The following is an 18,861-nucleotide window of genomic DNA, read 5'->3' on the forward strand; positions in this document are numbered from 1 at the left end:
ATAATAAGAGAGAAAGGATTATTTTTATTATTATATTGGGATGCTATTATTTCTGAATTTTAGCTCTTCAGTAAGCTGTGTAGATTGCCATGGAAAAAATATGGTTAGTTTTTTTATTTACTCCGTGGTCAGAATAAGAGGACAATGATTTTTTAAAAATTATTTTAGATTTGGGCATACATGTGACGATTTGTTACATATATAAATGTGTCATGGGGGTTTGTTATACATATTATTTTATCACCCAGGTACTAAGCCCAGTACCTAATAATTATCTTTTCTGCTCCTCTCTCTCCTCCTATTCTCCCCCTTCAAGTAGATCCCAGTGTCTGTGGTTTCCTTCTTTGTGTTCATAAGTTCTTAGCATTTAGGTCTCACTTATAAGTGAGAACATGCAGTATTTGGTTTTCTGTTCCTGAGGTAGTTTGCTAAGGATAATAGCCTCCAGCTCCATCCACATTCCCACAAAAGACATGATCTCATTCTTTTTTATGAAGGACAATTATTTTATGTCTCATTTCTTGAATTTCAAAGTTGGGCTTCAGTTACAGAAAAACACCATATAGCCAGAGGTATTTAGAGTTAGAAGAGATTCAACTTATTCAAATCTGAAATTGAGGAGCTGAGAGGTTAAATGGTTTCCCAAGATGGCATAGCTAGTTTGTGGAAGACTGGGAACTAGAACCCCAGACATTGGCTTTTTCCATTGAGCCACACTATTCTCTGTCTTTTCCAAAGTGTTTGCTGTAAAGGAGACACAAATATTACATGTTATCTACTATCTTGCTAGGACAAAAACATGAAATTAAAATCCATTCATGATGAGATCATGTCTCTGAAGGATTCAGAATAATTATTTGGTATAGTCATTTGTATGGTGTATTAGTCCATTCTCATGCTGCCGTAAGGACATACTAGAGACTGGGTAGTTTATAAAGGAAAGAGGTTTAATTGACTCACATTTCCACGTGGCTAGGGAGGCCTCAGGAAACTTACAATCATGGTGGAAGGGGAAGCAAACACATCCTTCTTCACAAGGCAGCAGGAGAGAGAAGAATGAGTGCCCAGTGAACGGCACTCATTTTATAAGGGGGAAGCCCCTTATAAAAACATCAGATCTTGTGAGAACTCACTCACTATCACAAGAACAACATGGCAGAAACCACCCCCCTGATTCAATTTATCTGCTTCTGGTCCCTCCCATGACACGTGGGGGTTATGGGAACTACAATTCAAGATGAGATTTGGGTGAAAACGCTGTCAGACCATATCATATGGGAAGTTCACTCCCAGAGCAATGACAAAGAGAGGCAAAAGTCATAATTGTTTTATGGATTGGAATAATTGAAGGAAGAAAGGTGAGGCAAGCAGGAGCTATGTTACTAAAAAAAAAAAAAAAAAAAAAAGAACCGTGAGCAAATGACCAGTAAATCAACTAGCTGTAACACTCTCTTTTTGTGTTTTTAACTAGTGAAGCAGTTTGAGTTGTGACTTTGGGGAAATGCCTTAATATCTCTAAGCTTCAGGTGTATGTAAAAATGAATCTAAATAGATAATCCTACCCCACAGAACTATTGCAAGGATTAAATATGATAATTGCAAAACACTTAACATAGTTCCTGGCATAGAGTGAGTACTCATTTAAAGATGAATATTATAACTAGTGTGAATTAATTTTGTTGTGATCACTTTTAGTGATCCATATATAATTAGGTTTATATATAAAGATATCTCAGCACTCTGGCACAATCCAGGTATTCTAAGATTGTCTGCATCTTTTTTTTTTTTTTTAAAATACAAAGAGACTGGAATCTACATGAAGTATTGCAAGGGATCCTGGGAAGAGGGCACACTGACAAATGGATTCGACCATGTGGTCTCAATGACAAGTTGATGCAAACTAATAAATCCAGCTTTCAGATTTTACTTATATGGAGAAATAATAAATTATATAGGAATTTATAAATAAGCAGCATACAATCTCCATGATTTTTACTGCAAGAATAAAAGTTGCTTTGTAGTATAAGCATTTTTATTTGTGCCCCTGGACACAGACAAAAAAAATATGGTTATGGGTTGGGGATAATGATGTTGGAGTGGACTTTTATTGACTAGAATTTCTTGCCCAATTTGTGGACTTCTAGACATGCATATAAGACTTGTTCCACTGAGCAATAATTTGCTCACCTCCCCAAAAATCAATGAAGAGTCTTTAAGACACACATTTATGGTGACCTCTAACAACTGGATAACTAGGAAAATTATCCAACTGCTTCTTATTTCAAGGTCCATTGATATTCTACCAAACATTTATTGAGTCCTACCTATTAAGTGTCTACTACTGTGTTGAGCACTGGAGAATGATAAGATCCAGTTATTGTCCTGAAAGTCATCCAATAATTTATTTTTTCATTTCTATAATAGCTTTATTGAGATATAATTTATACACCATAAAATTCACCCTTTTAAAATGTACAATTCAGTAATTTTTAATTTATTCACATACTTGTACAACTATTACAACTCTCTAATTTTAGAACATCAACTTATAAAGAAACTCTATCCCTATTAGCAGTCACTCCCTACTTTCCTTTCCCCTTATACCCTGGCAACCACTAATATGCTTTCTAAGTCTTATAATCCATTAATTTATTCATTCCAAAATATGTGATGATTGCCTGCTTTGTGCTTCGTGCAAGACATGACGATATAATACTGAACATGATGGAAAAGTTTCAGCCCTCGAGGAGGTTGCAATCTAATGGGTGAGACAGACTTAGTTAAATAAGTGTGTGGTTACAAACAGTGGTGCACATCATGAGTAAAGTGTGCTTTGGTGCCCTGAGAGCACACAGGAGAGAAACCTGATCTAATCTGAGAAGGCTTTGCTGAAGAATTGACATTTGGTTTAAGATCTAAAGGATAAGTGTTATCCAGAAAAAAGAAAGAAAGGGAATTATTCCATAGAGTAGGGACAGCATGTGCAAAGCCCCATAGCAGAATGAATACAGCAGATCTGAGGTGAAAAATAGGTCAACATGGTTGGAATGCAGAGATTAAGGGAGAACATGCTGTGAAATTAGGCTGGAAAGATAGGCATGAGTAGGGTTACATAGTCAGTCCCTTTTAGGCCACATAAAAGAATTTTGTATTTTGTTTTTCAGGTGCAGAGGGAAGCCATTCTAGAGTTTCAAGCAGCAAAGAAGCATAATCTGATGTTTTCTTTTTAAAAATATGATTTGGGATCATGAATAAAGCATGGTTTGCTTGTGGCAAATGTGCAAGGAGGGATACCAGGTAGGAGGCTACTTTTTAACTTAAGCAAGAAAGGATAGTGACATTGACTAGGGTGGTAGCAATGGAAGTGGAGAGCAAGAGATGTATTTACTACAAATAATCATTCCATCCCGCTATCTTACCGGGTCTTGTTCCTTCAAAATATTGCTAGAGTTTTCTCATCAAGGAATCCTCTGTTAAGCCTCCCTGGCTTAATAGTTCTCCCAGCCCTAGGAGGCATTGGCTGCTTCCTGAGGTTACCATATCCGTGATACCTCAGTGTCCCCTTTTGCCTTTTCACTTCTCTAATACTTTTTTTTAATGGTAATTGTCTTCTGACTGGGCTCTGAGTAATTAATTCAATACACTAAACATTTGGCTTTGAATTTTAACAAGATGTTTAAAAATGTAACCATCCATGTATGTTGTTTGATAAAAATAGTAGCTGTAAGGTTGTCATTATAGATGTTCTGATCTTATTAATTGTAATTTAAGATAAAAAAGTTTAAAAAACCAAAATGCCAAACTCAGGTATAATACCATAGATTTCAGAGGTGGTAGAGAAATAATAATTTAATCCAATTCTCATTACTTTTCAGTGTTTTTTAGGGTAAAAAAAAAAACACAGAAACCCCTGAGGTCCAGAGATGTTAATTGACTTGTCAAAGATCACAGAACTAGGTAATTAGCACAGAGCCAAAATTTTCTCTCTTTTTTAAAATCTAGTGTTTAGTGTAATACACTATGACATATTTAAATGATCTGTGTGGCTCTTTATGTGTTATTGGATAACAGAAAATAAATCAAGAGTGAACAGAGCCAGTGATATTGAGATTTATTTAGACTTTCATTACCTGGAACATCAATAGTGCAAAGGGGAAGGATAGAAACTCGTATCCTTAAAATTTGCAAAAAATGAGAGTGAACTGATAGAAGTAGCTTCCTTAAACTATATTTTATAACTTGCTAACATCTTTATTTTTCAATACAATATATTGATGGTACATATTAGCATGTTCCAAAAATTTGATTTACATTGAACCATAGAATATTGACATATAACAAGTTCTAGTTAGTAGGTGAGAAGCTAAAAAGGAGAAGACAAGTGTGGGGACATAAAATTGAGCCTGGAAGGTGAGGCTGTGGAGAAATAGGAACGCTTTTACACTGTTGGTGGGAATGTAAATTAGTTCAACCATTCTGGAAGACAGTATGGCGATTCCTCAAAGACCTAGAACCAGAAATAACATTTGACCCAGCAATCTCATTACTGGGTATGTACCCAAAAGAATATAAATCATTCCATTATAAAGATACAAGCACACATGTATGTTAACTGCAGCACTATTCACAATAGCAAAGGCATAGAATCAACCCAAATGCTCATCAATGACAGACTGGATAAAGAAAACGTGGTACATAAACACCATGGAATTCTATGCAGCCATAAAAAGGAACGATATCATGTCCTTTGTAGGGATATGGATGAAGCTGGAAGTCATTATCCTCAGCAAACTAACACAGCAACAGAAATCTAAACACCGCATGTTCTCACTTTTATAAGTGGGAGCTGAACAATAAAAACACATGGACACAGGGAGGGGAACAACTCACACTGGGGCCTGTTGGGGGTAGGGGGCGAGGAGGAAAAGAGCATCAGGATAAATATGGCTAATGCTCGTGGGGCTTAACACATAAGTGATGGTTTGACAGGTGCAGCAAACCACCATGGCACACGTTTGCCTATGTAACAAACCTGCACGTCCTGCATATATGTCCTGGAACTTAAAATAAAACTAAATTAAATTAAAAAACAAAAAATTGAGCCAGGAATGAAGTTAAAAATAATGCATACCACAAAGTCCTTACACACTGGTGATGGGCGGACCACAGCTTTGATACTAAGCATTCTCAGCATTTTTGCAAAGAAGGAATATCTAAACTTGATCAGCTGCATCAGTAGTAATCAACTCTGGTTGTGCATTAGAATAACCTGGCGAAACCTAAAATGTTGATTCCCATGCTCAAATTAGACAGAATGTATCAGAATCTTTGGGGGTATTTTAAAAAATCTCCCCAGGTAGTTCTAATATGTTGTCAGCCATTTAGGTACTTGGTCCACAGTGCCTCACCATCACCCACTTGCCATAAAACAAAAATAAATACGTAACATCTAACTAATATTACCTGGAGAAGCACCACTATTCCTGATAGTAAGACCAGGGAGAAATATCTCTTCAATCTCCTCTTACAGAAGCAAAACATAATAAAACAACTTCAAAATCCCAATGCCTTTATAAAAAAGCATATCAACTTCCATAAATATATTTTCTCTCCACTGAGATTTTAATAGATGTTGGGTTTAATAGATGTTGGTTAATTGGTACCTATTCCAAATTACCAATTAAATAGATCTTTAAATGACAATTTACTGTTGGCATTCTGTTGCGAAATTTGGCAGCCAAAAGGACGTGCGCCCACTGAGAAGGCCATCATCAGGACCTGGCCTTAATTATTGTGTTTTTATCCTTGGGTGGTGATGGATTTGCTTTGGGTCACCCACATTCAGATCTTGTTATGGCTAATGCTACATATTTATAAGGCAGCTCACCATGGGCTATACTTCCAATCTGTGAATCAAAGAAAAACTATACATAATAGCTAAGCATATGGACATTGAGGTCAGAGAAATCAAGGTCAAATCCTGACTTTCCACTTATTCCCATTTGATCTTAGACAACTTAACTTGTCTTATCCTTAGTTTCCTTACCTCTAAAATGCTGGTATAATAGTACCTACCCAATGGGTTACTGTAGGGACCAAATGGGATAATGTACATCATTTTCCTGTCATATAATGTGTGCTCAATTAATAACAACAACTTTAGGAAATCATTTATTAGATAAGAATCAAGTCTGATATTAATCTCACTCTAGACAGTTGAGCTAATTGTATGGCTAGGTAGGCATGCTGGCCACAGCCCTTTTATTGTCTTAGAGTAGAAACTTCTCAGAAGGCATTTATCCCAACCTTTTATCTTTAAATAAGCAAATCTCACCAAGTGTCCTGTTTCAAATAGGTTTTATTTATTTATGTATTCCTAATGGCTAAATTTTTTCCCAATTAACTTATCATCTTCCCAGTTTTGAGGTTTTTTTGTGCCTGTTGATCCCTGGCATTTTCCCTAGTTCTCAGCCCTTTGAACTTAACAATCTTGAATGTCTCTAAGTTTGTTTCAGAGCTCCTGAAGAACTATGGTTCATAGTCACCTTATGTTTTTATTTTTATTTTTCTACTACTGACCATCTCAAGTAAGATAACCTGATGTGAATCCAACCTTTTGAATGTGAAGCCTTAATAGCACCCCTCTAAGCTGGTGCTCCAATAGACCTATCCTAGATGGCCCATTCTAACTCCTTTCAACAGAAGGTTAAAACTGAAGCAAGGTAAGTAGCTGGGCTAAATGAGCATATCAACCTTGAACATGTTACAACATGGAAAATAGCTCCATCTTATTGTTTCACTAGGTATGTTTTCAAATAGTGGGTTTATATGAACAGTTCAGATGTTAGTTCACTTAAACTGAGCTTTAAAAATAAGTCAGTGCTGGCTAAGGACTCTGCTGATCTGAAATAGAATTTTTTTTCTTTTCTTCTTCTTTTTTTTTTTTTTTTTAGAGGCTTGTATTTGTCTAAGAAGAATAATGTGTTTTTTCCTTAAGGTGTTTGATTACTGAAAGTGATTCCATTTCAATGGCAAGAGTTATCTCAATAAGTCTGTTTAATTTGAAACAATAGTAAAATATCTGACCAAGTATAAACAAGTAAGATAGGGCTATTTCTTCCCACTTTAATTTCTTTCTTGAAACGTTTACCACATTGCTAATTCAAAATAGTTTATGGCTACCATTAACTGAGCTTCTGCTATGTGTTAGGCGCTGTTTGTGGGTCTTTGCGTATTTTGCTTTAAACCTTCACAACGATTTTATCAGACAGATGTTACTATCACCTCCCTTTTTTTTTTACTGAGAGGAAACTGTGTGGCTCAGAGAAGTCATGCACATTTTCCAAGCTCATGCATATAGAAGTGGCTGTAGTCTCTGTAAGTACACATTACTGTGCTCTTAATCGCTACATTGCTTGAGGAACCTGCACACCAAATGAGGAACATCATACTGTGCAAAATAGTCAGAGCTCCTATCTCAAGTGAAGGCCGATGTATTTATGGATGTAATGAGTTTTTAACGAGATTCAATTCAAGTAACAATTTTGCCTCATTTTAGAGTTGCCACTGTTATGGAAATTAAAATGGATTCCTTAGACGCAGAAGGCTTAGCCTCACTACACTAGCCTACACTAATTTTCAAATTGGCCTCAGAGAAGCCAACTTGCAATACAGCAGGCAGGAATAAGTGGCTCTTTAAAACCTGTTTACCACATGTGGAAATGCCTAGTTACTGCTTGAATGTTCATCCTTTTGTTTGCATCTGTGTTCAGATGCAGTCTTGGTTCAGGGACACTTTAGACCTGTATCAAAACAATAACTCAACACATAAAATCTAGGGCACAGTAAATGTCAATGATTACCACATATCTGCAGCACTGCTACAGAGAAGAGGGAGCTAGGGAAGTGTTAGGCTGGTGTGTATTGAATAAGCTAGAGCTGCAGAATTTTTAGCCAGTCTTATGTACATTTTCACAGAATAGCCACTATGAGCTGTAATCTGATTAGGAAAATCAAATTTATTTTTCTAATTGATTAGGAAAATAGAAAATGATGTACTATCATTACATATTAAAACTTTATTATAGAAAATTGCTGGTAGACCGAGACAAGACATTGAAATCTTACCTAGGACAAGTTTTTTGTTCAATCTAGGAAAACCAAAAGAAGTACTTCCAGGAAGTTAAACATCCAAATTCAAGGTATGTTTAAAAATACATATAAAACATCATGAATCTTAAGAAGGCAAATTTTTAAAAAGTTCACATCTAATGTTTCTATTAAAGACGTTTTATTACAATGTCTGACATTCAACTTCACTAGGGGTTTCATCTCTTGAAAAAACTTGTAGGCCAAACTAAATTAGGCATTGCTAAATACTACCTGTGATTCCAAACCAATATGTATTGAAACAGTTTAAAAAAAAAAACAGAAGATAGACGTGCTCAGTGTCCTCTATCTTATTCTCTGGTGATTGTTAGTCTCTGTTTTTAGAAATATTCTTCATAACTCTCATCTAGCCAAATTCGTACTGGAAACGCCAGTGAGGCATTGACTCCAATCCTTTATTGCTAAATATAGGTAAATCTCAAAGTTTGGGAATGATTTGCTTAAGAACTGATTTATAGCAGGTTCAAGACTGCTCCTTTAATACCATTCCTTTTTTCACTTGTATTTTTTTCATTTTGGTAAGAAACACATAACATAAAATTTAGCATCTTAATTATTTTTAAAGTTCAGTAGTGTTAACTATATACACATTGTTTTGCAACAGATATTTATAACTTCTTCATCTTGCAAAACTGAAACTCTATACCTATTGAATAGAAAGTCTCCATTTGCCTCTTCCTCCAGCCCTGGGCAAACACCATTCTACTTTCTGGTTCTAAGAGGCTGACTACTTTAAATACCTCGTATAAGAAGAATAATGCAATATTCGTCTTTCTGTGTCTGGCTTATTTCACCTAGCATAACCTTCTCAAGATTCATCCATGTTAAAGCATATTACAGTGCATTCTTCTTTATAAAGGCTGAATAATATTACATTGTATGTATGTGCCACATTTTCTTTATTCATCGATCTATGGACATTTGGATTGTTTCCACCTTTTGGCTGTTGTGCATAATGTTGCAAGTAACAGATGTGTAGACATCCCTTTGAGATCTTATTTTCAATTATTTCAGATGTATACCCAGAAGTGACATTACTAAATCATATGGTAGTTTTATGTTTAGTTTTTTTGGGAACCTTCATACTGTTTTACATATTGACTATACCAATTTACATTCCCACCAACAGTGCAAGGGCTCACATTTTTTCACATCCTTGTCAACACTTGTTCAACATTTTTGTTTTGATAGTAGCCATCTTAAAGGTTGCAAGGTGATATCTTCTTGTGGTTTTCAATTGCATTTTTCTGATGATTAATGACGATCATCTTTTCATATGCTTATTGGCCATTTGTATATCTTCTTTGGAGAAAGATCTATTTAAGTCCCTTGCCCATGTTTAAATTGAATTATTTTGTTGTTGTCTTTGTTTAGATGTAATTCTTTATATGTTATGGATCTTAACCCGTTATAAAATATAAGGCTTGCCAATATTTTCTCCCATTCCATAGGTTGCCTTTTCACTCTGTTGATTGATTCCTTTGCTGTGCCTCTGTCACTTGTATTTTCATGTACTTTCTCGAGCAGATGAGAAAGGAATGGAGTGTCAGTTGGGTAACTGGGTACTGCCTATGAGAAATGTTGCTCATCGGATAAATGTGTTCTGGTAGAGAGAAGAATGTGACCTGCTGACTTACAGTGTTGGGACATGATAATTACCACCATACAGACAGCTTATCCCCCTATTCTGCCATTGATTATAAGGACTATTAGCTAATTTTCATTATTTCTTCTTGCTCCTGTGGCATTTCATTTATCCATGCATTCATCCATCCATTCATTCATTCATTCAAGGGACATGTATTAAGCATCTTTGTTGTTCCAAGCACTGTTCAAGGTACTTGAGAGATAATAGTGAACAAAAGAGACAAAAATTATTGCCGTTGTGGATCTTATGCTCTATAATTTGGATACAGTAAACAAATGATGATGAAGAGTGCTATAAAGAAAAATAAAGTAGGATAAAGCAATAAAAATTACTCTTTTGGAAGGTTTCTATTTTAGGTAGATGATTTGACAAGGCCTCTCTGATGCAGTGGCATTTCAACACAGAACACAGTAAAAATCATTAGTTGAATGATTTTAGTGGCTTGTAGCATCTAACTAGAAATGTGTATCTCTATTGCTACTGTAGGGATAGGACTGACAAGAGGTCCCAGGCACTCAAGTCTTCCGATTTGGACTCTGTCTATTCTGAACGATGCTAGAGATCTCTGTTTGGCTTCCCCTTCCTAGATCTCATGCACATGATCTTTCTGCTAACTTAATCTTTCTTAATATATATTAGAAGCATTGCTTTCCAGGTGGCAGATGGCCACTGAGCCAGGAAGATTGTTTTTGAGGGAGAAAAAAGTAGTTCAATTATCTGTGCTCAAAATCAAACAAATATTTGAGACTTACCTGTCTTTTCTTCACACATCATTTAAGAATGTGTGACTAATTTACACATTCAAATGTTTTTAAATAGGCCTAATCATGTTTCTGGCCTAGGAAGGAGGAAAATTTCAGTATTATTTGTTCCAAGACTCCTCCTAGAAATAGCTCTACGAGTTGATTTCTTCAATTTTTCTGTGGGTTTCTCATTCTTGTCTTTGATCTGTCCTTGATCTCTGATCCTTATTGGCAAGAATCTTGACTCCACATCTGCTTCTAGACCCACCTACCCCTCACTTATCTCAACATCTTCCTATAGCCCATTCTTCCAGCTCTGGATCTACCTGATAATGCCATAGATTTTGACAAACAATAAGGTAGTTGTCTGCCTTATGTCATCTTCAGAAACTAGCTGTTATGGACCAGTCACTCATGGATATATTTATTTTCTTTTTGTGTGTGTGTATCCTCTTATTTGTATATGCATACTATCTATGGTGTAAAGAATTACTTCCTCTTGTTTGTCATAAAACCAGCTAGTTTAAGCTACAAGGAGTGTCCCCTAGATCTGGTGTTAATATGTGCTTAATGACATTAAGGTCACAGTTTTTAATCTCTGTTTACATTAACTTCACACTGCTATCCCTCAAATCCTATTTTGTTGCCACAGATACCACTGATGCCTTAGGTCACAAAGGATCATGAGGGAAAATTATTTTTTATTCTCCCATACGATTCCACCCAAATTAGACTCAAACTCTCCAGCCAAGTTTTCAAGGCTCTCCACAATAGAATCCCCACCTATTCTCTGAAATGATTTTCTATTACTCCCTTATGTGTGTACCTTTGTTTCCAGCCAAACAGTATTATTTGTTCCTCCTCAAACAGGCCACATTTGTTTTTAGACTATGTGTCTTTGTCATTCCCTCTCTCCGGAGGAAACACATACCACCTATTAAACTATGATTGTGGAAAACTACTGATTATCAAAGTGTTGTTCAAAGCTTTAGTGGGGGTGCTGACCTGAATCTCTTGCAAACATTCTTCTTTATTCCTTAGAAGAAAGCCTCTGCTCTAGCCCAAATGATCTATTCATCTTCCCACAACCATTCAATACATATGTTCGGTGCTGTGATTTTGCTCGTGATATTCCTTGTGCTGAAGTCTTGTGGGGAAATTAAAGAGAGCCTACCAATAATTATAAATCAAACTATAGAGAAGTGTTTGGGTACTTTGAAGTAACTTGTAGTTGGGAGGATTAGGAGAGCATTTCAGATAACTTTGAAGTATAAATAACATTTAAATGGGCAGATACAGATAGGTTTCCTTGTGGGAGGGTATTACAATGAGTCTAGCACATGGTAGGCACTTAATATATATTTGTCAAATGAATGAATACATGAAGAATGAATGGATCAGTGTGCTAGCCTGTATCTGTATCAGTGTGAATGAGTTACTCACATCTGCTCTTTCTTGATTAGGACGTATTTGGAACAACATAAGGGCGTTAGGTGCCTAACAGGAAAAGAGGTATATACGTTAATAGAGGTATATCAGTAGAAGATAAGAAATGCCTGCCTCACAATTTTTCTAAATGCTAGCCCAGTTGAAATAATAATCTAAGGGTCTGTGGTAGCTGTTCAAGGCTGTGGGGTACATTTTTAGGGTTATAGGCCTTGTCATGCCCTTATCTCCCAAGGTAGACCTCACTACGGAAGGATACCACCCATTTGTACCTACCTGTGGGAATTTTCTCCTTGACCATTTTGGGTTTGTTTCATTCATACCTCACAGGAGAACTTTACAGTTTTATTATGATGGCTATATCTGGAGTTCTTGCAATAATTCCCTTAGCTGAAAACTTTCCATTCCAGTCCCATTCCAGTGATAACCTGAGCTTCTATTTGAAGTTTTCAAAGGGCTTTAATATAAATCATATCTAGTGCTACCCTGACGTCAGCTTTATTATAGAAATAATCAGTGATTCAAATTAGGTAAGAGAGGGCCAGGCATGGGGGCTCACACCTGTAATCCCAGCACTTTGGAAGGCTGAGGCTAGAAGATTGTTTGAAACCAGGAGTTCAAGACCAGCCTGGACAACATGGCAAGATCCTGTATCTACAAAAAGTAAAAATAAATTTAAAAAACTAGCTGGGTGTGGTGGTGCACACCTGTAGTCCTAGCTACTCAGGAGGCTGAAGTGGAAGGACCACTTGAGCCCAGGAGTTTGAGGCTGCAATGAGCTATGATGGCACTACATCACTCCAGCCTGGGTGACAGAGCAAGATCTTGTCTCTGAAAAATAAATACAAATAGGTAAGGGTGGTAAGTAGTACATGCGGGGGATGTCCTGATATCATCTTAAGTAACAGCGAATAGGCCTGAAAAAATGCTATGGGGCATGGAAAGTGGGTCTCCACCCTTTAGACCTTAATGATTATAGTCATAAAAACAGAATAGAAAATTCAATTGGCCAATAAACATATGAAATTATATTCTGCCAAATGCTAATCAAAGAAATGAAAATTAAAACCCTAATAAGCTACTATTCATCAAAATTTCAAAAATAAAAAAAAATCAGATAGTACCAAAGGCTGGTAAGAATGTGAGGTACAGGGAATACTGGTGGGAACATAAATTGATATAACGTCTGTGGTCAATAATTAGGCAGCAGCACTTAATGCAACTCAAGTTGCATACAACCTACCATTTTACCCTTAGCATGTACGAATATGTCTTGTATTTTATCTTGGTATATACCAGAGAGAAGTACTCACCCATAAACTTCAGGAAGAATGTACAATAATGTTAGCATGTACAATAATTGTGTTATTCATTCAATAGACATTTATTAAATATCTGCTTTATTCCTGGCACTGTTTGGAGCTGGGATTACATCATTAAACAAAGCAGACAAATACCCCTGTTCTTATGTTTTCATTCAAGTAGAGTAAAACACTCTTTGTTATGAAGAAAAAATGAAAATTGCTTAAATAACCATCAAGAGGAAAATGAGAAATAATGTGTTTTCTTAAACAACATAAAACCATAAAACAGTACATCATAGAACTAGATATTTCTCATTGATTTTTGTGAAAAAAGCAAGTTGCAGCATGATGTTGTATATAGCATTTATATTAATGTTTTAAACAAAAAAATGCTAAATACTTTGTAGGTAGATGTATGTGCATATAAGTGTGTTACAATAAAAAAGAAATGGAAGGATACTCATTATGCTGGTTGCCCCTAGAGAGTATATGTGTGTGGATGGAGAAAATAAAATGGAATTTTGGATGAGGATAAAGATTACTTAATTTTACCTGTAATATTTGATTCACTTTTTTTTAAAAAAAAAGAAAAAATGGCAAAATGTTAAAGTCATAGTCTGTTTAGTGTTATAAAGGAATACCTAAGGCTGGGTAATTTATAAAGAGCAAAAGTTTATTTGGCTCATCATTCTGATGTCTGGAAAAGTTTTAGATTGGCCATTGTATTTGGTAGGGGCCACAGGAAGCTGGCATGTATAAATATCACATGGCAAGAGAGGACGCAAGGGGTGGGGCATGCCATGTTCTTTTTAACAACCAGCTTTCTTGGAAACTAATAATCATGAGAATTCACTCATCCCCAAGAAAGGATACTATTCTATTCGTGAGGAATCTGCCCCCATGACCCAAACTCCTGCTACTATACCCACCTTTCAACACTGCCACACTGAGGATTAAATTTCAACACGAGATTTACAGGGGACAAACATCCAAAGTACAGCAGTTAATAATTTCCTATTCTGGGTAGTAGGCTTTTTTTTTAAATAAAAATATTTTTATTTTTGCTTTTATATTGAGTACTCAAAAAAAAAAAAAAGGAAAAGAAAGGTAATTAACCAAAACAAGAACAAGTCAATGCATGATAAATGCTGAATGGATGATATGCAATTTGCTCCTTCCCTCCCTCGTTTCTTTCTTTCTTAGCTTCCTTTATGTCTTTCAATAATACCAGCTCACCGTACCAGAACTTATTTTTTTCATGATGACATGAATTCCTGTCCAAATTTCAACTCAATTGTTTGGAGCAACTGCAATGTGAATACCTGTTGTCACAAATAAAATGACCATCAGACCTACCAATTCATGGTTACAGACGGAAACTATATCATCACTTTTGCCCATTTCAGCTTTTGGACTAACTTTTCCATATTTCAGCCCCAATCATGTATGAACAATCATGATTACTTCAAACACAATGCTCAGTTTATAGCATGGAATCAAGTGAGGTGATTTTATATGATGAACTTACTAGAAATATAAAATTGTCTATAAAATGTTGACATACATATATTGTTGATAATTTTATAGTAATAACAATGTTAAAGATTTTAATATGGATTTGTAGAAGTTACCCATTGTATACATAAGAATATTCACTACCAATTTAACATGAAATGAGGAGGGGGACACACAGAGAGGAAATGATTAGGTGAGAGTTTTTCAATGCAATAATCACCAACCACTTCAGTTTTTGTCTAATAAATACCATGTAATGACAGCTTATGTGTTCACGTGATAGGCTTGTTTAACGGAGTTAAGGTTATAGACTGTAGAATAAAGTGATTTATTGGGAATCGAGTTCTGTTACTCACCACAGCAGTGTGCAGGATGTGAGTGATGTCCTGTAGATTAACAACTCACACAGAGAGCTCTCAATAACTACCGCTGGTGGTGGTGATTACTTGCAACCGCTTTGTTTGGGAGAAAGCCTTTCAAGTGATGAAAAGAAAACAAATCTTCATCCTCATCTACATTATCAACAGGGGTCCATTTAACCAGAAAGGAATTTGGCATTCAAGATAGATTCTAATATAAGCTGTTAATTCATGGAGAGCAGGAGCATTTTTTAAAAGTCCCACATTTCTTAAAGTTACATGACCAACAAATAACTCAGGACAAACTGAAGAATTGAGACTAAGCAGTAGATAGGATAGTGTTAAAGCCACAAAGTTTTACACGGCCAATGCAGAATGTGACAAGTTGGCCACCTCTTGGAGTCAGTGCTTTAACTGCTGCTTATAATGGGATGAATTCAACTTGAAAATGGCCACATTGGTATGCACTCACACATGCTGTTGGTTTTTTAAATGCAAAGATGTTATGTTGCTGTCTGTTTGAATTGCCCTGACAGGTGGTGGTTATTCAAGCAATAACTCAATTTTGGCCATGGAGTGATTTCATTTAAAGAAGGGTGTTTAGTTTGTATGGAGGCTTTGGAATGCTAAGATCTAATTATCTTACCTCTAAAATGTAGACCAAGCATTTCAGGCTTCTTCTTGACTCTTGATGTCTGAAGTGGTCTTCGTGTTACAACATGGGGTTAATTTACTTCTGTTCTGTTCTGACCCATGTAACCAGACGAAGTGATGAAAACACCTTAATGAACTTGGAAAACCTCTTGCTGGTGACTGGGGGATAAGAAAGTCTTACTTCAAACATCCCAGAAGCATTAGAAAGCTACAGATATGTTTAAAACTGTAGCCTCTGACTCCTACTGTGGGAAATGCACAATCTTATTTATTAACGGCCATCTGGGCTGCACTGCAAAGCATTGCAATGTTACTTAAAGCCTACCTGTGATCAGCTATACAACTCAAAAGTAACAGAAAAGTTCTGGCACTCTTAGCACTAATAAGCCAAACACAACACTGATATAAATGGATACTGTAGCCATGTGCAAACAGAAAAATTTTAATATTTACCTGCATTCCACAAACTAGGCACATAATATAAAAATAAACAGTTAAATAAATATTTTACTTTTTCTATTACTACAGCAAGACCTTATAACAACCATGAATATAACTCAATTAGTGATTGGCTCAAATACCCCACCATGCCCTATTCTCAAGTAGGGTTCTCTTTCTGAGATAGCTACAGGGGTTCCAAGAATAAAGGTATTTAGGTGGAGTGGACAACCCCTACTAAGAGGTGCCAAGCTACATCTGGAAGCCAAATGGATTATATTTAACCTTGTAATGCTTCAACACTACATTTTTCAATTGAATTTTGGAACTTTTCTGGCAAACATAATTAAAAAAAAAGATTGCAATTTGGATCTTACTTGTTGACTTATGGCAGAAATTTTTACTATGCTACTATTACTGTCTTACTATAACTAGTACTAATGTTAATATTACTACTGTTATATTAGCAAGATCTACCCTATATTGAGCACTTGAGTGTTATCATGAACTGTGCTTTACATAACTATGTCATCTAATTCTTACAGTAACCTTAAGAGATAGGCGCTATTATTATCCCCATCTTAAAGAAACAGAGAATCAGAGAGGTTAGATAACTTCCCCAGAGTCACTGAGCGATAGAGTTAGATTCAGGCCCAAAGTTTTTGACATCAAAGCCCCAGTGGCTAACAAGTACTATACCACACTGTATGCTTCCTTTTATTGGACTTTCTTCTTCTATGGTTTATTAGAGATCTAATAAAAACCAGAGATGTAGCCAGGGTGGACCCCACCCACTTGCCCTATTTCCTCTTTCTCCTCTCCTAACCGAAGAGAGTTGAAATGTTGGCCAAGAAGACAGCATTTCTGGGAAGCTAGGAAAGGAAAAAGTCTGTCTCCATTAAGCATCTGTTTACATTTTTAATTAACAAAGTATAATGAGACCCTTTCTGACGAGTTGCAGGACCCAGAATGGAAATTTATACCACTACATGCTTGTAATGAAAATGTGTTCTTTGCTAATAACTTCCAAATGAAACACGTTATTGATGCAATATGGACCAGAAGTGTGGCCAAGCACTCAACTGGAAGAAAAAACAAAATGAAAAATTGTCCCAAATGACCAAAGTAGACTAAAATTAGTTAAAAAATAAATTGGCAAATCCAAGGAGAGCTTCTAACTTTCTTTCTCAATCAAATTAAATACATATATGTAGCTGGTTAAAGACTTAACGTCTAAATTTTAACAAAAATATCATTATCACTTGTATATTGGTGACAGGCACTGAAGTCATGCTCAATTGGAATACAATTTGGTTATATATAATGTAGGCAATTAATAGGCCCAGAATTATATAAATGCACCTACTGGCATTCTAGTATATAAAGTCTTTTCATTTTATCTCCAAACCTTATAACCTAAGCTTTATCCAAAAGGAACAATAAAATATCTCTTGCACTATTTCTTTCCCAGAGTGAGAGTCAGAAAGAGGCTGTTTTGTTTCATTTACATTTGTTTTGTTGGACTTAAAAGGCTGAGGATTGACTTCATCATATGAAGTTACAGCACACCATCACCACTAGTTTGTGCAAGGCCCTGCTATCTATCCTATCTATCTATCTATCTATATCTATCTATCTATCATCTATCATCTATCTATCTATCTATCTATCTATCATCTATCTAATTTTTATCCCCATTCCTCACTTCTGTTATTCTCCCCTTATAATAGGCAGTCATTCTAATGCACATGACATGCATTATTTCATTTATGGTTTTTGTAAAATGCTTATTATTATTTTGTGTGCACATATTTTTAGTTTACATAATTAGCAGGGTGCTTACTCATGTTACATATGTAAATATATATGTATATTTTTATATCCAAAGCATATAATTACAAGATAAGACTTTTTTTCTTTTTTCCCAGTTAGTTTTATCCACTCTGGGAGAATAGGCATATCAACTGTAAATTGTAGAAAGTAAAGTACGGCCAGATCCATACAGTGATTTTAGTTTGCAAACTGTAGCACTACTTTTAATGGAGGTACACACATCTTGAATTAGATTCTCTTTAATTCTTCCAAAATATTATGTTGAATTAGATTCTCTTTAATTCTTCCAAAACATTCATGCTTCACAGTTCTTTTTTGCTAGTTGACTAATCTTAATAAACCTCAGGACAAAGTATAGGTTACTTGCAATTATGGGTTTTAATTGTGTTGTGACGTCCATGTTCGTACAGCTATCTGATTACCCAAACTTGTCTCAGCCTGTTTAAATGAACAGCACTGAAACAATCAGTAAAAGGTACTAAAAATGAAGTATTATTTACAAAGATGAGCTGGACAAAATGTAAATATACTTTTGATGTGTTAGGAACTCCGAATTCCAGTCCTAGCTCAATTTCAATCTCACTGTGTCAATCTGAGCAAGTCTTCTGTAGGCCTCCATATATAAAAATGAAGAATGTGAAATAGGTAAATTCAAAGGTTCCTCGTAGCGCTATTATTCCAGGCTAAAATGATTTGCAGTTGTTGGCTCAATAAATACTCTATTTCTTCTCCTCCTGACCTGTCACCCAATT

The sequence above is a fragment of the Nomascus leucogenys genome, chromosome X (assembly GCF_006542625.1).
Source record: "Nomascus leucogenys isolate Asia chromosome X, Asia_NLE_v1, whole genome shotgun sequence".
Lineage (NCBI taxonomy): Eukaryota > Metazoa > Chordata > Mammalia > Primates > Hylobatidae > Nomascus > Nomascus leucogenys.